Genomic DNA, 18,756 nt, shown 5'->3' with positions numbered 1-18,756 from the left:
TAGGCTATAGTCCATGGGGTCGCAAAGAGTTGGACATGACTGAGAGACTTCACGTTCACGTTAACTGCATCTGTTATATAAACATTATCTTCAAACACTTGCTTTAGGATATTTTATTCAGTTTGTTTGTTGTCTCATAGTTTTTTTATGCTTTGTGGTCGGTTCTTTTAAAGGAATTTTTATCATATATACTGTTTATCATTTTCTGTCTTTATCTTATAGTAGCTTTATATGGAAATAGGCTAATTTTATTCAATCCATTTCATAAACAAAGTTTATATTTCAAAAGTACATTTTTTTTTCAGTTTAATGAAGTTACTTTTTAAATGAGTATCTTTAATGTGGGAGGAAATAATTCCTAGGTCTTGTTATTTTTATTTTTTCAAGAGCCCTATTTTTTCTCTTAATAGCTTCTTTACCTTCATTACTACAATTCAGAAAGATGTCTTTCCTTTCTAATTACCTTCGTCTCCAGAAACAATGTCTGCCCAAGACTGTCACCTAAATGTTTTTGAATTCTTTACTCATGTCTAGAACTTTTCAGCTTCCCTGGTGGCTCAGTGGTAAAGAATCCACCTGCAAGGCAGGAGACATGAGTTCCATCCTTGGGTTGGGAAAGTCCTCTGGAAAAGAACGTGGCAACTCACTCCAGTATCACATGGACACAAAAGCCTGGTGGGCTACAGCCCACGGGGTCACAAAAGAGTCGGACCTGACTTAGCAACTAAACAACAACAAGTACTTTCAGTTACCAGGTTTCAGACTTGAGTTCAGTGTTGGATTTTTCTGTGGTGCTTGTGTGTTCTCTTTGTCTGTGTCTCCTTTCTCTTTTCATATTTTCCATGCCTTCTCCTCAGACACAGCCCTGCTCTGCACACATGTGTTGAAGTGATAGTGAGAACTCTAAGAATGGCTATGCTAGCCTTTAATGCTGATTTCTGTAGGTACAGGTGATTTGAAGTTGTAGGACTCTCTTTTCTAATAATATTAAATATGTGTGCTGCATGTGTTTTCATCTTTATTTCTTTATTTACATGTTTTCTTGCAAGCTGTATGTACCAGTTCTGATTTTGACAGCTACCTTCATTCTAGGGTCAACTGTACTCTCTAAAATTTCCGTGTGATTTTGAAATTTTCTACAATAAATATTTATACATTTTATAACAAAAGCTTAATCAAAACATTTTTTTTTCAAATTTGAGCAAGACACATTACATTTTCTCAAGTCACTGTACCTTTGGGAATAATATAAATATATGAATTCTAGTTGATAATATAGAAAGGTAAATTTTAAGCCTTTTAAATAATCACACTTAAAAATATAGATCTTTAGAACTATGTCAATTGTGAGAGAGGGCTAAAGTTAAAGATCAAAGAGTTCTGTTATTGGTCCTGCTTTGTCTGATTTTTTAATCAATAAATTAAAGGTGTAAAGGCATTTGTTTCAGAGTTTTTAATGAGAAATCTTGGAAAAGTTACAAATAGTTTTGATGGAACGATAAACACTTGGAAAGAATCCTAAGAGGATGGAAATGGATTAAAACCCACCAAACTGATTTAGCAGTTAGATTACTTTAGATAAAAGGAAAAAAGATCAATTGCTGGCATTTACAATGTGATGAACCTGGTTTATCAGGAATTCATGTGAAGAAGACCTGATGTTTCTAGTTATCTGTGAACATAATATAGATCAACAGTGTGGTAGAGCTGCATGGAAAAGACCAATACATTGTTGAGTTTGGTCATTAGGTCATCATGGGAAAAGCACATATTAATTCATTTTAGTGTGAATTTTGCCAGAATATTCAAAGACTTTGAAGCCCTGTCTCTTAAAATATAATTGTGGTCATTTGCTGAGCTGAGTTTGGGGAAGAGATCATTGGTGATTACCTGGGATAGGACAGATAAAGTCAATGGGGGCACCAGATGATGGGCTTGGGACGAATGGTCAGCGACGATTAATATAACTTGGAGTTGGTATAGGCAGACATTTTGAAAAAGTAAATATGCACAATCATGATAAAAACACTGACTGTGAATTCTATCAGCTCCCAACACTGTAGGTAACTAAGCAGTGTCTGCTCACAGTCTGAGCATCTGCTTCGTGTGGGAGGTTACATACAGATGATGGTTCTAGATGATTTTGATCTTTAAAATTATTTAAGTCTATAATACTATACTCACATAAAATGAAATAAAGTAAAATAATTTCATAGTGTATAAATGACCACAGAGATGAGAAATAAGTAAGGGATCACTACCATCCTCCCTTCTCTCCAGTTGCCTAGGCAGCTATGGTGAAGTTGATGAGAGCTACTGAGAAAATCAATCATAAAATCAATGGGAGAGTATGTTTTAGCTCAGATTTAACCTGGAAGCTGCTGCATACGCATAGGCCATTGTGGGGTCAAAGGCCAAACTCTTCTCTTCAGAAGAATAGATTTCATAGTTCTCAAGAGAGAGAAGCTAGCACAGTGTAAACCTGGTAAAAAGAAAGACACTGTACCTGGGTCCACAAACCACTTGTAGAAGTGTTTGCAGAGTGTTGCTTTGCAGCTGAAAAAACTTCCTGAAATTTTATAAGTTAGCAACAGTGATAACTATTATAGAACTACCCCAACTTTTCTAGGACTTGTGGCTTAGTCTGAACTTTTAGTAAGTTGAAAGAAATTGAAAACATTATGCAATTAGCAGTCAAAACTGTAAAGCCTTTGGGATTTTACTTTACCTTCGAAGTAGTAAATTACCCCACCATAGATTATGGAAGAAGATGCTCGCAGAAGGCACACAACCTTTAGATTAGAGATAGGACAAATATCAGTAATTACTTTCAGCAGCCAAAGGGACTCTTATACTGGAGTCCCAAATCCTAGTTCCTCTGAGGTGATGTGAAGAGAAGCAGGTGATACCTGAACATGTGAGGAGTTAGTGAACCCTTGGGCTTCGAAAACTTGAATCTTTGTATCGGACATCAAGCACACCTACCTGTTGCTCTGGAGGAAGACATCACCTTTACCTTCCAAGGCTACTTGCATGCACACATTCTTGAAAATATACCTCGGAACAAAGGCAGTCGATGCCTCTGCTTATGAGACAGAGAGAAGTATGAGAAAGCAATGGAGAGTTGCCTCCCGACGTTAAATGTTGTAGCTGCTGTAATAAAGCCATCATTGCACTGAAAGTCAAAGATGATGAAGAGGGACCCAGGATGACAAAGAAATACAAGAAAGACTACGACCAAACAAAGATCCATTTTAGACTCCCTTGGTTAGGATTTCTGGTTGTTGTTATTTAATTGCTAAGTTACCTCCGACTCTTTCACGACCCCATGGACTGTGCCCAGCCAGGCTCCTCTATCCATGAGATTTCCCAGGCGAGAACACTGGAATGTGTCAGCATTTCTTTCTCCAGAGAATCTTCCTGACCCAGGAATCGAACCTTCATCCCCTGCATTGGCAGCTGGGTTCTTCAATACTCAGACAACAGGGAAGCCCAAGAAAGACTATGACCAAAGATATATTTTAGACTCATTTGCTTAAGATTACTAGTAGTTTCTAGAAAGAAGGGAATAGGTCTTAAAACCAGAACCATGTAAATATTAATCTGATTGCCTATCTTGATTCCATCTTTCTTTATTATATATATTCCACTTTTCTTTCTTATATCTATATACATACACTCTAGCAAAGTTACTGCGTTGTGGACATAAAAGCATTTTCAATTAATTCTTCTGTCTCTTTTTAGTTCCATAGTTCAATAGATCCACACATTAAAAAAAAACAAACAAACAAACAAAAAAAAAACAACAAAAAAGGAGGTCCACATGCATTGTTATGAACAGTATCTCAGCTAGCTGAACTAGCTGGACCCCAGCTGATAATTTCAATCAAGATTCTCATGCCAATATGTAAAATAGCTAGCTAGTGGGAAGCTGCTATATAACACAGGGAGGCCAGGCTGGCACTCTGTGACTAACTAGAGGGGTGGAATGGAGCGAGGGTGGGCGGGAGGCTCATGAGAGAGGTTATACATATACCCATGGCTGATCCAGGCTGTTGTAAGCAGAAACCGCCACAACATTGTAAAGCAATTACCATCCAATTAAAATAACAACAAAAAAGATTCTCATGCCAAGAATACGCATTGGTATGCATACTGTGGTTCTTAAAACTTATTGAGGGAACATATCTGGATGTGGATAAAAGACCCTGGGCACCATTGTACAGAATTCTGCTTGAATAGCTGTAGTGTATGTTCCATAAACCTGCTTTGAAAATAAGCCACCTCAGTGATTTTCATGCAGCTCTATTTGAACAACTGTTTGAGAACTACTGCTGTAGACAACATCACCTTATTGAGTCTTAGCAGGCTTTAAATTACTAAAGCATACTGAAATGTAAGGCACTAGGTAAATGAAAGGGCACTGATGTATTATTATTGGAAAATACTTTTTCAGCATCACCAGGCTGTGTCTATGTGCATTGGTGTGTGTGTATTTCACAGAAGACACTGTGGAAGTGGAATAACAGAGAAGCAAAAATGGGAAAGGGGTCCCAAAAGAATTCTGATTTAGAAGAGATAATTGAGCCCTTATTTGATGATGAAATAGGGTGTCAAGTTCACAATCCTTAGTGCAGTTATGAACATCGTTTAAGTCATTCTGATATAGGCAATGCTTTTATTTCATATCTGAAATTGTTGCTGTAAAGTTAGAAGGAATTTTACTCTTTGTCTTTTGCAAAACTTAGTTTTCAAAATCACTGGTTCATACAAGTTGTTACCAAACTTATGGTAAAAGAAAGGCTTTTATTTTCCAATCAGGGATCAGACTCAAGTGTTGGTATTTATCACTCCGATTCTATCTGAAATTCTCTGAGCACGTCAGCTAGAAAATTCTAGTGATGCAAAGGAAGCTTTGTTATCAGTGCTTCAATATAATGTGCCATGACTTCTAGGTCTAAAGCTCTAACAGCAATAGCAACAGTAACAATACACTTTAAGCAGGAATATAAAAGCTTCATGAACCCTCTTTTAAAATTCTCCCTTTCATGCCTGGTTGAAGGGAATAATCATGTGCATTTCCTCACAAGCAGTGCTTTAGTTTTTATTATAGTTTACTTCTGCTCTTCAGTAAGAAATGGAATTGAAAGAGGTAACATGAAAAATTTATTATAGTTTTTCCTTGTAGATATATTCTATTTAAATGTAAATTAATTGGAAAAGTGTATTTCATTTTTACCAGAAAAGGGTCAATTATGCTGAAAGTATTAAGAGATACTTTAAAAATTATTTTATTTATGCTTTCTTTTTTCCCAATATTTTGTTATAAAAAGTTTCAAACATAGGAAACCATAGACGTGTATGATGAATTCCCGTATATCTACCATGTAACTTCCATGATTAACTTTACCACATTTTCTTTCTCACATAACTCTCTCTCCCATTGTTTATCCACAAATCCACTTAAGTTTTTGATGCATTTTAAAGTAGGCTGTAGACAATAGCAAATACTAAACTCTATTTAATAATATGCATGCTGAAACATTTTGGTATTTCTGAAGACTTGAGCATACATATTATTACTAGTATTCAGCATTTGTTTATTGTTTGCAAGTTAAAATTTCTATTAAGTATATGCAAAAATTTTTAGTGTACAATTTGATAGGTTTGATAGGTTTGGCATCTGCATACCTCTGTGAAAATCAAATAAGATACAAACATTTCTATTACCCTGGAAAGTTTATGCTTTTTCCTCAATACCTTCCCTTAGATTCAACACCATTCTGATTCTGTCCACTATAGATTAGTTTTGCCTGTTCTAGAACTTTATATAAATTGAGTTATACATTATGAACTTTTTAATGTAACCCTTTCTTCATTCAGATTAATGCTTTTACGATTCATCTATGTTGGAGCATATCAGGATGTTTTCCTTTTTAGTCATAACTAGTATTCCAGTTTATAAGTATATGACTGCGTATTTATCCATTCTCTTGCTGATGGACTTGTCTATTCTGAATAAAACTGCTATGAATTTTTGTACAAGATGTTTTTTGGTTGAGTATTTCATTTGTCTTGGGCAAATACCTATTATGATGGTTAACTTCATGTATCAACATGGGGAGTATTTTAGGATGAATTTAACATTTAAATTGGTCAACTCTGGATAAGCAGATTGCCCTTCAAAATGTGGGTGGACCTCACCTAATCAGTTGAAGAGCTAAACAGAACAAAAGACTGACCTCTCCAAGCTATACAAAATTCTCCAACAGATGGCCTTTGGATTCTATCTGCACCATCAGTCCTTCTGGGTTTGCAACCTGCTGGCCTGCATTGTGGAATTAAACTTGCCAGCTTCTATACTCAGTGAGCCAATTCCTTACAGCCACTCTCTCTCTCTCCACACAGACACAGACACAGACACACCACAGACACACACATAATTCTTCTTCCTGTTTCTCTAGAGAAGTCAAATTCATCTATAAATGTAGTTACTGGATTTTATTTATTTATAATAGGCTGTACATGCATATGATTTTTTAAAACATCAACAGGAACTAAGTATATTCAGTGGAAAATAAGTCCTTATACAACCCTGTTACTCACTAGTGCCCTAGGGTTGTCTCCAGAGACAATTACTTTCACACAGAGTTTTGTGTCTTTTAAAGAAATACTCTTTTCATACTTTAAAAGCTTCACAAAAATGGTAAAATGCAGACTGTTTTCTACTACCTTGACCTTCTCACTTATGGGGACTTAGTTTTTACATTTGTACTTTTTCATTTTTTTTCTAACTTAGAATAGAGAACTTAAAGTTTAAAAACTTAAAATGCATACCAGTTCATTATAGAATATTTTTAATATGAGCTCATCTTTGCTTGTTGTACTCATTAAAAAGTATTTGCTGAGATACTCTTGAATATCAAATATTTTACATGCTACTTAATTTAATTCATACAATCAACCCTGAATTAACAATTCATTCAACAGTCATTTAATGACTGTTTACTACTTGCTAGATACTTTCCAAAGCACTAGAGATAAGCAGTGAAAAAGAGACAAAAATCACGGCTTTGTTATTTAATTGGAGGATGGACAACTAAGCACAGTAAACAAGTAAAACATTTATATACTACGGGCTGCGTGCATGTGTGTGTGTGTGTGTGCATGCGTGTGCGTGTGTGCTCAATCGTGTCCGACTCTCTGCAAGTCCATGCGCTGTAGCCAGCCAGGCTCCTCTGTCCATGGAATTTTCCAGGCAAGAGTACTGGAGTGGGTTGCCATTTCCTTCTCCAGAGGATCTTCCCCACCCAGAGATAAAATCTGCATCCCTTGTGTCTCCTGCATTGGCAGGCAGATTCTTTACCACTAGCACCCACTGGGGGCTTCCCTGGTAGTTCAGCTGGTAAAGAATCCAACTGCAACGCAAGAGACTCTGGTTCGATACTTGGGTCGGTAAGTTCCTCTGGAGAAGGGAATAGGCTACCCACTCCAGTATTCTTGCCTAGAGAATTCTGACTTAAACAGGGATCAGTGGAGGGTTTTGGGGGTAGGAAAGTGAAATGATCTGACCTATGTTTCCAAAATTCACTCTTACTGCCATGATGACAACGTACTGGGGCAAAAGTGGAATGAAGGTGATTAGTTTAAAAATTTTAACAATAATCCAGGCAATGGACAATGATAATTTGGTTGCAACAATCAAAGTGGTTAGAACCCTTTTCTTATACAAAGTAAATGTTTTAAGGCTCCTGGGAGAGGGTAGTGAATCCTACTTTTTCTGAGGAAAGAATAGAAGAAAATTTCTTCCACTTCTGAAAGAACAGGGATGCGTTTTAGGTTCAAAAGCTCATATTGAAGGTCAGCTACCACTGAGATAGATGCAAGAAGCTCTTTTTTCATAAGATCCATCACAGACACAAGGAAAATATGCCTGTCACACAGAGGAGAAACTGAAATGCTTATAAAGTTCTCTATCTGAGGCCCATTATTAGACAACAGAGCATCTTCCCTGCCCCTGCCCAAAGTATAGGAGGTATACAGTGAGAATCAGAAAGCACCTGGTCCATTCAAGTAGGGGAAGGGTATAGAAAGAGTGCCCCAGTTATCCAAAATCCTTGGGCTAATCCAGGGAACTGAGGAAAACTCTCTGGTACCCTAGGCCAGACTCTCATCAGAAGTGAGTGGCAGTGCTTCATCAGAGAAATTGGAGCTAATGGTACTTAGGGTAACCATAGCAACAAAAAAAAAACAAACACAGATTAACTCTTGCTTAGATTGACTCAATCCTTTTCTCTAATGGCCTGATCGAGGAAGAAAAAATTCTATTTTCAGGCATAAATATTATTTACCCCTGTATCTACTGTTCTACATAAAATGCCTAAGATTCAGTGGGAGAAAAAAAGACACACACAAAAGCAAGAAAAGAAAAAACAAACAATGCATTGTCAAGATAAAAAGCAATCAACAGAATCAGACTGAGTTGTTTCAGATTTTGGAACTATAAGACAGCAATTTGAAAAATAACCGTGACATGTCTTAAAGGATCTATCTAGTAGAAGCACAAGCAATATTCATGAAGATCAGGAATTTTAGCATAGATATATGTATATATACTATAGGAAAGAGACAAATGAAAGGGCAGAAATTAAGAATGATATCAGAAGTCGTTCTTTCAAAGGGCTGTTTGGTAGCCTAGGTTTAGCTGAGAATTAGTAAAGTTAAAGAGATCAATAGAAATTATTCAAATTGCAGAAAGAGAAAGAACATAACTGAGCATCCAAGAGATTTAACCAGTAGCAAGTTATCTAACATGCTAATACTTGGAATCTCAGAATAGAGAGAGAACAGGGAAGAATAAATATTTGAAGAAAGAAGGATGGGAATTTTCCAAAGATAATAAAAGACATCAAACCATTGGCAAAGAGTGGAGATCCCCAAATGGAGTAGAGAACAAAGAATTAAAAAGCGAAGTGCACACACATGTAATTAGACATACTCATTTTCCAATTTCTCGAAAGTAAAACTATAGAAAAATTCATAAAGATACAAATGAACAAAGATAAACATTACAGTAGGCTCAAGAAGATATTGAAGTGACACATTATAAAAGGCTGAAAAAATGCCAGCATATACTTTTATGAGATAAAGTGTTGGAAACAGTGATAGACTTTATTTTCTTGGGCTTCAAAATCACTGCAGATGGTGACTGCAGCCATGAAATTAAAAGATGCTTGCTCTGTGAAAGAAAAGCTATGACAAACCTAGACCGTGTATTAAAAAACAGAGACATTACTTTGCTGACAAAGGTCCATCTAGTCAAAGCTAAGGTTTTTCCAGTAGTCACGTATGGATGTAACAGTTGGACCATAAAGAAGGATGAGCACTAAAGAATTGATGCTTTTGAACTGTGGTGTTGGAGACGACTTTTGAGAGTCCCTTGGACTGCAAGGAGATCAGAACAATCAATCTTAAAGGAAATCAATCCTGAATATTCATTGGAAGGACTGATGCTGAAGCTGAAGCTCCAATACTTTGGCTACCTGGTGTGAAGAACCCATTCTGATGCTGGGAATGATTGAAGGCAAGAGGAGAAGGGGACGATAGAGCACAAGAAGGTTGGATGGCATCACCAACTCTGGACGTGAGGTTGAGAAAGTGCCAGGAGATGGTGATGGATAGGGAAGCCTGGCATGCTGCAGTCTATGGGGTCGCAAAGAGCCAGGCATGACTGAAAGACTGAAAAAGAACAACAAAGCAAAACTAAAAGACCACTAGAAAAAAAAGTAGGAAACAGATTTGCACTGTAAGACATATTAAAGGAAGTTCTGCAGTTCTTCAGATTAGGTAGGAACATGGAGCTAAAAAACCTATTTAAATCACAAAAATAAAGGTAACTTTAAAGAGTCATTTTATTCCTTATGTATAATTACTTGAAAATTGAAAAAACAAAACAGTAATGATACATTGTGGGGTTTACAACATATGTAAAAGCAAAATATATGACAATGATGGCAAAAACCAAGAGAAAAAAGAATTATAATTACACTGATTTAAGACTCTACATATGAAGCAGTATGATATTACTTGAAGGGAAACTGTGATAAACTAAATTTGTATGTTGTAATTAGGTGCTGTGCTTAGTCACTCAGTCATGTCTGACTCTTTTGACCCCATGTTTGGTAGCCTGCCAGGGTCCTCTGTCCATGGGAATTCTCCAGGCAAGAATACTAGAGTGGGTTTCCATGTCATCATCCAGGGGATCTTCCCAACCCAAGGACTGAATGCAGGTCTTCTGCATTGCAGACAGATTCTTTACCATCTGAATCACCAGGGAAGCCCATGAATACTGGAATGGGTAGCCCATCCCCTCTCCAGGGGAATCTTCCCAACTCAGGAATCGAACCTGGGTTTTCTGCATTGCAGGTGGATTCTTTACCAGCTGAGCTACCAGGGAAGCCCATGTTGTAATTACAAGGGTAACCAACTATGATATTTTTAGAAAGATGTATGTGCCTAACATGCTAAGAGTTCAGACAGAATCATAAAAACACTCAATTAATTCTTAAATAAATAGAAAAGGAAGAAAAGGAACAAAGGAATCAATAGAACAAATAGGAAAGCACTTACAACCATAAATTTGATTATAATCAATGAAACACAATGATCAGTAATGGTAAAGAGCAACAAAATTTAGAATCCTCTAAAAAAAAGACTGAAGGGACATTATTTAGCAATGTTATGTATACAAGGGGGAGTATCATTAGTAGTTCAACAGACATTAAAAGGCTAAGAAGCAAAAGTTATAAACATTTTATGCCAGTAAATTTAACAATTTAGATGAAATGAACAAATTATGAAATATAGAAATTGATCAACTCACCCAGAAGTAATATAGAAAAGAGCAGTCATATATCTATTTAGTTAACTGAAACAATTTAAACTCCAGATCCCTATGATTTCTTTCACAAATTCTACTAAATATTTAGGAAGTAATAATATCAGCGTTATATAATTTCTTCCACACAATGAAAGAAAATGAAACATATCAGAACTGCTTTTATGAGGCTGCCATTTCCCTCATGTTAAAAACTAGACAAATAACTGACAAGAAAACTACAAATCAATTTCCTTCAAGACATAAACACAAAAATTCTCAACAAAGCATTTGCCATGGAATCCAGTGATATATACAAAGGATAGTATCAATATATTATGGCCATCCTAGGAATGCAAACATTTGAAATCAATGGATATAATTCACTTTATTGATGGGCTGGTGAAGACAATTAATATGACCATGTCAACGGATGCAGGAAAAAAAAGACATTTAACAAAACAGTCATTCAAGATAACAGGCCTCAGAAAACTAGGAATTAAAGATAACTTCCTCATGGAAGATCTATGGGGGAATTCTTAATAGTGTTTAACATTCAGTGAGTTTTCCTTAGTACTGGGTACAACAAGGATGCCTTCAGCAATCCTATTCTACATTACATTGGAGTTCATATATAGTACAGTATTTGTAAGAAAGAGAAATAAAGGCCATACAGATTATAAATTAAAAAAATAAAACTATCCGTAAAATGCACCAGAACCTACTAGTCAGTAAATTTTTCAAAGTTGCAGGATTCTGGATTAATATATAAAAGTAACTGCATGTTTAAGTATTAGTAATAAAACCTGGAAACTGAAAAAAGTATTATTACAATATCACTAAAAACCATTGAGTGCTAAAAGATGAATCTAGTAAATTACGTGCAAGGTTTGTAGCTGAAAACCTCAAAGCATTGCTGACAGGACTTGAATGAGATCTAAACAAATGGAGAGATGAATTATGCTAATAGATTGGAAGGCTCAGTACTGTTCAAATGTAAACTATCTCAAACTCATCTATAAATTTACATAATCTCAGCAGTTTTCTTTTGTAGAGAGTGACAGATTGATTCTAAGATTTTCTTATATGGAAAAGCAAAGAAGCTAGAATATCAGGAAACAATTTTTTAAAAGAAGAAAAAAAATGGAGGACTTACATACTGCTTGATATCGAGGCTTTTGAGAAAGCTACAAGCAGTGTGGTGTTGGTAAAAATATAGATAAATAGATTAATAAAACACAGTTATTCATAAGCTGATCCAAACTTATACAATTACTGAGTTTTGGCAAAGGTACTGCGGTATTCACTTTCACTTTCATGCATTGGAGAAGGAAATGGCAACCCACTCCAGTGTTCTTGCCTGGAGAATCCCAGGGATGGAGGAGCCTGGTAGGCTGCCGTCTATGGGGTCGCACAGAGTCGGACACGACTGAAGCGACTTAGCAACAGCACTGCGGTATTCAGAATTCTAAGAGGACCCCATCACTTACACCCTTGTATAATTACCACACTTCTAGTATAGTTAAGACCTATAAATAGAATCGGATACACTCCCAAGAATATGTTGTGTTATATGGCAACATTGGTGCTGAAATAATTGGATATCCATACGTGAAGAAATGACCCAAATCTCACATCAGAAACAAAGCTGAACTTTAAATGTATCTTAGATCTAAATAGAAAACTTAACATGTTAAAGTTTCTAGAAGGAAACATGGAAGAAAACTGTTGTCACCTTGGTTTAGAGGGAAAAATATCTCAAATAAAATTTAAAAATCTCAAATAGCATCATGAATCAGAAAAGAAAAAAACCAATAAGCTGGACTCAATCACAACTTAAAACTTCTGTTTTTCAAAAGACATTAAGGGATCTTCCCTGGACAAAGATTCTGTGTTTCCAACGCAGGGGGGCTGAGTTCAATCCCGGTCAGGATTCCCACATACCCCAACTAAGAGTTCGCATGCTGAAACTAAAAGATGATGCCGAAACTAAAAGAAGATTGAAAATCCAATGTGCAGTAACTAAGATCTGGACAGCCAAATTAAAAAGATTAAATAATCAAGGATATACATTTTTAAACCACGGTGCGGTACCGCTTCTCTTAGTTCAGGTTGCTTTAAGAAAAATACCGTGGACTGGGTGGCTTGAGAAACAGTTATGGCAGCTAGAAAGATCAAGGTGTCTGGTGAAAGCCTGCTTTCTACCCCGTTGACAACTATCTTCTTACATTGTTTTCAAGGCACAAGGGAGAGGGAACTTTTGGGGTCTTCTATATAAGGACACTAATCCAGTTCATGAGGGCTCCATCTTCAAGGCCTAATAACCCTCCAAAGGCCCCATCTCCTAACTATCAAATTGGGGTTAGGACTTCAACATGAATTCTAAGGGTACACAAGCAGTATATAGCTTTCTGCCCTTGATTTCCCAAATTCACATCCTGCTGACATGCAAAATACACTAATTGCACCCCAACAGGCCCCAACGTTGTGACTCATTCCAGTCTTAGTTCAAACTTTCATGTGAACACCTATGTCGGATAAGCATGAGACCCAAGGAATGGTTCACCCTGAGGCAAATTCTTCTCCAGCAGTGAACTTGTGAAACCAAACCCTTTAAGTGCTTCCTAAATATAATGGTGAGACAAGCATAGGAAAGACATTTCCATTTCCAAAGAGAAAAATGGGAAAGAAGTAAGGGATGGCAGGTCCCAGGTTAAATCCAGAACCAGTTAGGGAAATAATACTCTAAACCTTGAGGGTCAAGATTTATGCTGTTTGGCTCAATGCTCTGTCTTCCAGGCCACAAGGGTGGAAACATCACCCCTACAGAGCGGCCCTGTAGTGAGTAGAGGATGGCCCGTGATGGGAGGCAGCACTGGGCATCGTGGGTTGAGGTCCATCTTTGCCAGCTGCCCCTCCTTCGAAATGGCTCTCCTCCCTGGGCCCCGCACTCTGGGCCTGTAATGGGACTTGAAAGCGAAAGTGAAAGTCTTTCAGTTGTGTCTGACTGTTTGCGACCCCATGGACTATAGTGTCCATGGAATTCTCCAGGCCAGAATACCGGAGTGGGTAGCCTTTCTCTTCTCCAGGGGATCTTCCCAACCCAGGGATCGAACCCAGGGCTCCCTCATTGCAGGTAGACTCTTTACCAGCTGAGCCACGAGGGAAGCCTTTAAGTTCAGGTCAGTTCAGTTCAGTAGCTCAGTTGTGTCTGACCCTTTGCAACCCCATGAATCACAGCACGCCAGGCTTCCCTGTCCATCACCAACTCCCGGAGTTCGCTCCGGACTCCGGAGTTCTCCAACTCACGTCCATCGAGTCAGTGATGCTATTCAGCCATCTCATCCTCTGTCATCCCCTTTTCTTCCTGCCCCCAATCCCTCCCAGCATCAGAGTCTTTTCCAAAGAGTCAAATCTTCGCATGAGGTGGCCAAAGTACTGGAGTTTCAGCTTTAACATCATTCCTTCCAAAGAACACCCAGGGCTGATCTCCTTTTGAATGGACTGGTTGGATCTCCTTGCAGTCCAAGGGACTTTCAAAAGTCTTCTCCAACACCACAGTTCAAAAGTATCAATTCTTCGACACTCAGATTTCTTTACAGTCCAACTCTTACATCCATACATGACCACAGGAAAAACCATAGCCTTGACTAAATGGACGTTTGTTGGTAAAGTAATGTCTCTGCTTTTGAATATGCTATCTAGGTTGGTCATAACTTTTCTTCCAAGGAGTAAGCGTCTTTTAATCTCATGGCTACAGTCACCATCTGCAGTGATTTTGGAGCCCAAAAAAACAAAGTCTGACACTGTTTCCACTGTTTCCCCATCTATTTCCCATGAAGTGATGGGACTAGATGCCATGATCTTTGTTTTCTGAATGTTGAGCTTTAAGCCAACTTTTTCACTCTCCTCTTTCACTTTCATCAAGAGGCTTTTTAGTTCCTCTTCACTTTCTGCCATAAGGGTGGTGTCATCTGCATATCTGAGGTTACTGATATTTCTCCTGGCAATCTTAATTCCAGCTTGTGCTTCTTCCAGCCCAGCATTTCTCATGATGTTCTCTGCACAGAAGTTAAATAATGAGGGTGACAATAGACAGGCTTGACATACTCCTTTTCCTATTTGGAACCAGTCTGTTGTTCCATGTCTAGTTCTAACTGTTGCTTCTTCACCTGCATATAGATTTCTCAGGAGGCAGGTCAGGTGGTCTCTTTCAGAATTTTCCACAGTTTGTTGTGACCCACACAGTCAAAATCTTTGTCATAGTCCATAAAACAGAAGTAGATATTTTCTGAAACTCTCTTGTTTTCTTGATGATCCAATGGATGATGGTAATTTGATCTCTGGTTCCTCTGCCTTTTCTAAATCCAGCTTGAACATCTGGAAGTTCATGGTTAATGTACTGTTGAAGCCTGGCTCAGAGAATTTTGAGAATTACTTTGCTAGAGTGTCAGATGAGTACAATTGTGCTGTAGTTTGAGCCCTTTGGCATTGCCTTTCTTTGGGATTGGAATGAAAACTGACCTTTTCCAGTCCTGTGGCCACTGCTGAGTTTTCTGAGGTTGCTGGCATATTGAGTGCAGCACTTTCACAGCATCACCTTTTAGGATTTGAAATAGCTCAACTGGAATGCAATCACCTCTACTAGCTTTGTTTGTTGTGATGCTTCCTAAGGCCCACTTGACTTCACATTCCAGGATGTCTGGCTCTAGGTGGGTGATCACACCATTGTGGTTATCTGGGTCATGAAGATCTTTTTTGTATAGTTCTTCTGTGTATTCTTGCCACCACTTCCTAATATCTTCTGCTTCTATTAGGTCCGTACCATTTCTGTCCTTTATTGTGCTCAACTTTGCATGAAATGTTCTCTTGGTATCTAGTTTTCTTGAAGAGATCTCTAGTCTTTTCCATTCTATTGTTAAGTGGTTGCCCTGTGCTCACTGTTGTGCTGTGCTAAGTGGCTTCAGTTCTGTCAGACTCTTTGTGAACCTATGAACTAAGAGGACCCTAGAGGGCTATGGGATTCTCCAGGGAGAATACTGGAGTGGATTGCCATGCCCTCCTCTAGGGAATCTTCCCAACACAGGAATCAATTCCATGTCTCTTGTGTCTCCTGCATTGGCAGGCAGGTTCTTAACCACTAGTGCCCCCTGGGAAGCCCTTTTGTGCTCAGTAGCTCAGTCTTATCTGACTCTTTGTGACCCCATGGACTATCCCCACCAGGCTCCTCTGTCCATGGAAATTTCCCAGGCAATAATACTGGGGTGCTTTACCGTTGGCTGCACTGTTAGTGTTCTATTCCAGTCAGGCTTTATTATTATTATTATTATTATTTACATTATAGACCTTTAAGTTTTGCCTGTTTTTAATTTAACACTTCCATTTGTACACAGTGTTGCTCTTTTTGCATTTTACTCTGAGAAGTCAAGCCACAGACCCTCACTTTACCTAAAAAAATAGCTGCAGATAAATATCCATCTTCATCATTGGCACAAAATAGTAGAATATGAACATGATTCAGCAAAGTTATTTACTACTTCATCACATGGATCATCTTTCCTCCAGTGTCCAATAGCATGTTCATCATTTTTAACGGATACCTCATCAGAATGATACTTACCATTCATGTTTTCATTGACATTAGGATTACTTAACTATTCTCTCAGAAGACTGAGGCTTTCTCTATAGCTCTCCTCTTTTCTTTTTGAGCCTTTTACTAGCGTTGCCCCTGAAGATCTGTACACCGCAATGTAGGCTTTTTCTACCTTGAACCTCAAAACTCTTCCAGTTTCCAACTACTACTCAGTTCCAAAGCTGCTTCTACATTTTAAAGTATTTGTTATAGCAGCATACTGCTCCTGGTACCAATTCCTATCTTAGCACATTTGGAACACTATAGCAAAACTATTGGGTGGTCTCAAAGGCAAACATTTATTCTCACAGTTATAGAGGCTGTAAAGTCCAAGATTAAAGTGTCAGCAAATTAGGGGTCTGGTGAGAGTGTACTTCCTGGTTCATGGATGGTCATCTCTCCGTTGTGTCTTCCTGTCATAGAAGGACAAGGAAGCTTTTTGGAATCTCTTTTGTAAAGACATTAATCCCATTCTAAGAACTCCACTTTTATCTTGTTAACTTGCAAAGTCCCCACTTTCTGATACCACATGAGAGGTTAGGATTTCAACAGAGAAACTTGGGACAGGGCAGTTGGGGGAGGGTACAGACATTCAGCCTATAGCACTAGTCCTTGCCCTTTATAATGCTTCTTTTTTAAATGGATAATATTAAATGCTAATGAAGAAACAGAGAAACTGGCACTCATACATACATTGTTGTTGGGTAAGCAAAATGGAAAATGGACTGTGGAAGATTTACAAAGTTAATCAAATACTTATTATATACTACTCATCCACTCCACTCCTAACTCCAAGAAAAGCAATAATTTATGTTCACACAGTCTTCTACATGAAAGATTACAGCAGCTTTATTTATAATTACCTCAAACTAGAAATAACACAAATATCTATCAATTTGTGTGTGGTAAACAATTCGTGGTACATTCATATGATAGAATATAATACTATATTAGTAGTCAGTAATCTCATGTGCATTATTTTAAGTGGAAAAAGTCAGACTCAAAAGATTACGTACTGCAGGTTTCTAGTTATACTATAATCTGAAAAAGGCAAAATCAAAGGGGCAGGGAAAAGACCAGTGATTTTCTGGAACTAAGAGTGTGTGAGGGACTTGCCTAAAAATGGGCTGGAGGGAATATTTGAGATGGTGGAAATGATTTATGTTTTGAATATAGTGGTCATTACTCAACTTTGCATTTGTTCAAATTCACAGGACTGTGTACCAAAAGGTGGGAAAATTTTTTCATAAATAAATTATACATCAATGAACCTGACTTTGAAAAATAAGAAAATGGACACAACAACTGCACGGGCAGTCTATCTGATGTAACTGTGCTGGAACTCTACTGAAGGCTTACAACTTCCAGGGTGAGACTTGAACAGGAAACTGCAATTAACTTTGGTTGATTTTAGTGTTTAGCTCAATAGTGGCTGTCCTGTGGCAGCAGCTGTGCACATGCTCCTGCAGAAGCTTGCACAAAGCTTAAGGGAGCCAGGGTGGTCAATAAGGACCCTGTCCTCCAGTTGTCAGGGATCCATGACTGCTGCTTCTGCAATAGACGTGCAGACAAAGAGGAGAGCAGACTTTTTGTCCTTCCTACCTTGTTGCAAGCCCCTCACTCTCCAGCTACAGTGACTTTTAGGGGATTTAAATGGCTAGTGTGCGTTATTTTTGGTCTCTCAGTTATTCTTTTTCTCCTTTTGGGAGCCAGATATTAAAGACTGCTGCTGCTAAGTTGCTTTAATCGTGTCCGACTCTATGGGACCCCATAGACTACAGCCCACCAAGCTCCCCTGTCCCTGGGATTCTCCAGGCAAGAACACTGGAGTGGGTTGCCATTTCCTTCTCCAATGCATGAAAGTGAAAACTGAAAGTGAAGTCGCTCAACCGTGCCCAACTCTTAGCGACCCCATGGACTGCAGCCTACCAGGCTTCTCCATCCATGGGATTTTCCAGGCAAGAGTATTGGAGTGGGTTGCCATTGCCTTCTCTGATTAAAGACTAGTACACGCAAAAGCAACTCCATATACAGGGAAAATTAGGAAGCCACCATCCATGCTCAGGGGAAGGCACAGTCTCAGAGGAGACCTAAAAAGATCTTAAGTTTACATCTCAGGCTGTTCCTCAACTTATACACAGCCTAAAATAAAACCACACCAAAGCAAAAACATAAAACAGCAAGCCCTGGGAAATGGGGAGAATCTCATTTCCAGAATTATGATATCATTATGTTTGAATATCCAATT

Source organism: Ovis aries, chromosome 26, assembly GCF_016772045.2.
Source record: "Ovis aries strain OAR_USU_Benz2616 breed Rambouillet chromosome 26, ARS-UI_Ramb_v3.0, whole genome shotgun sequence".
Classification (NCBI taxonomy): domain Eukaryota; kingdom Metazoa; phylum Chordata; class Mammalia; order Artiodactyla; family Bovidae; genus Ovis; species Ovis aries.
The sequence above is the reverse complement of the archived record's forward strand: the minus strand, read 5'-3'. Positions refer to the sequence as shown.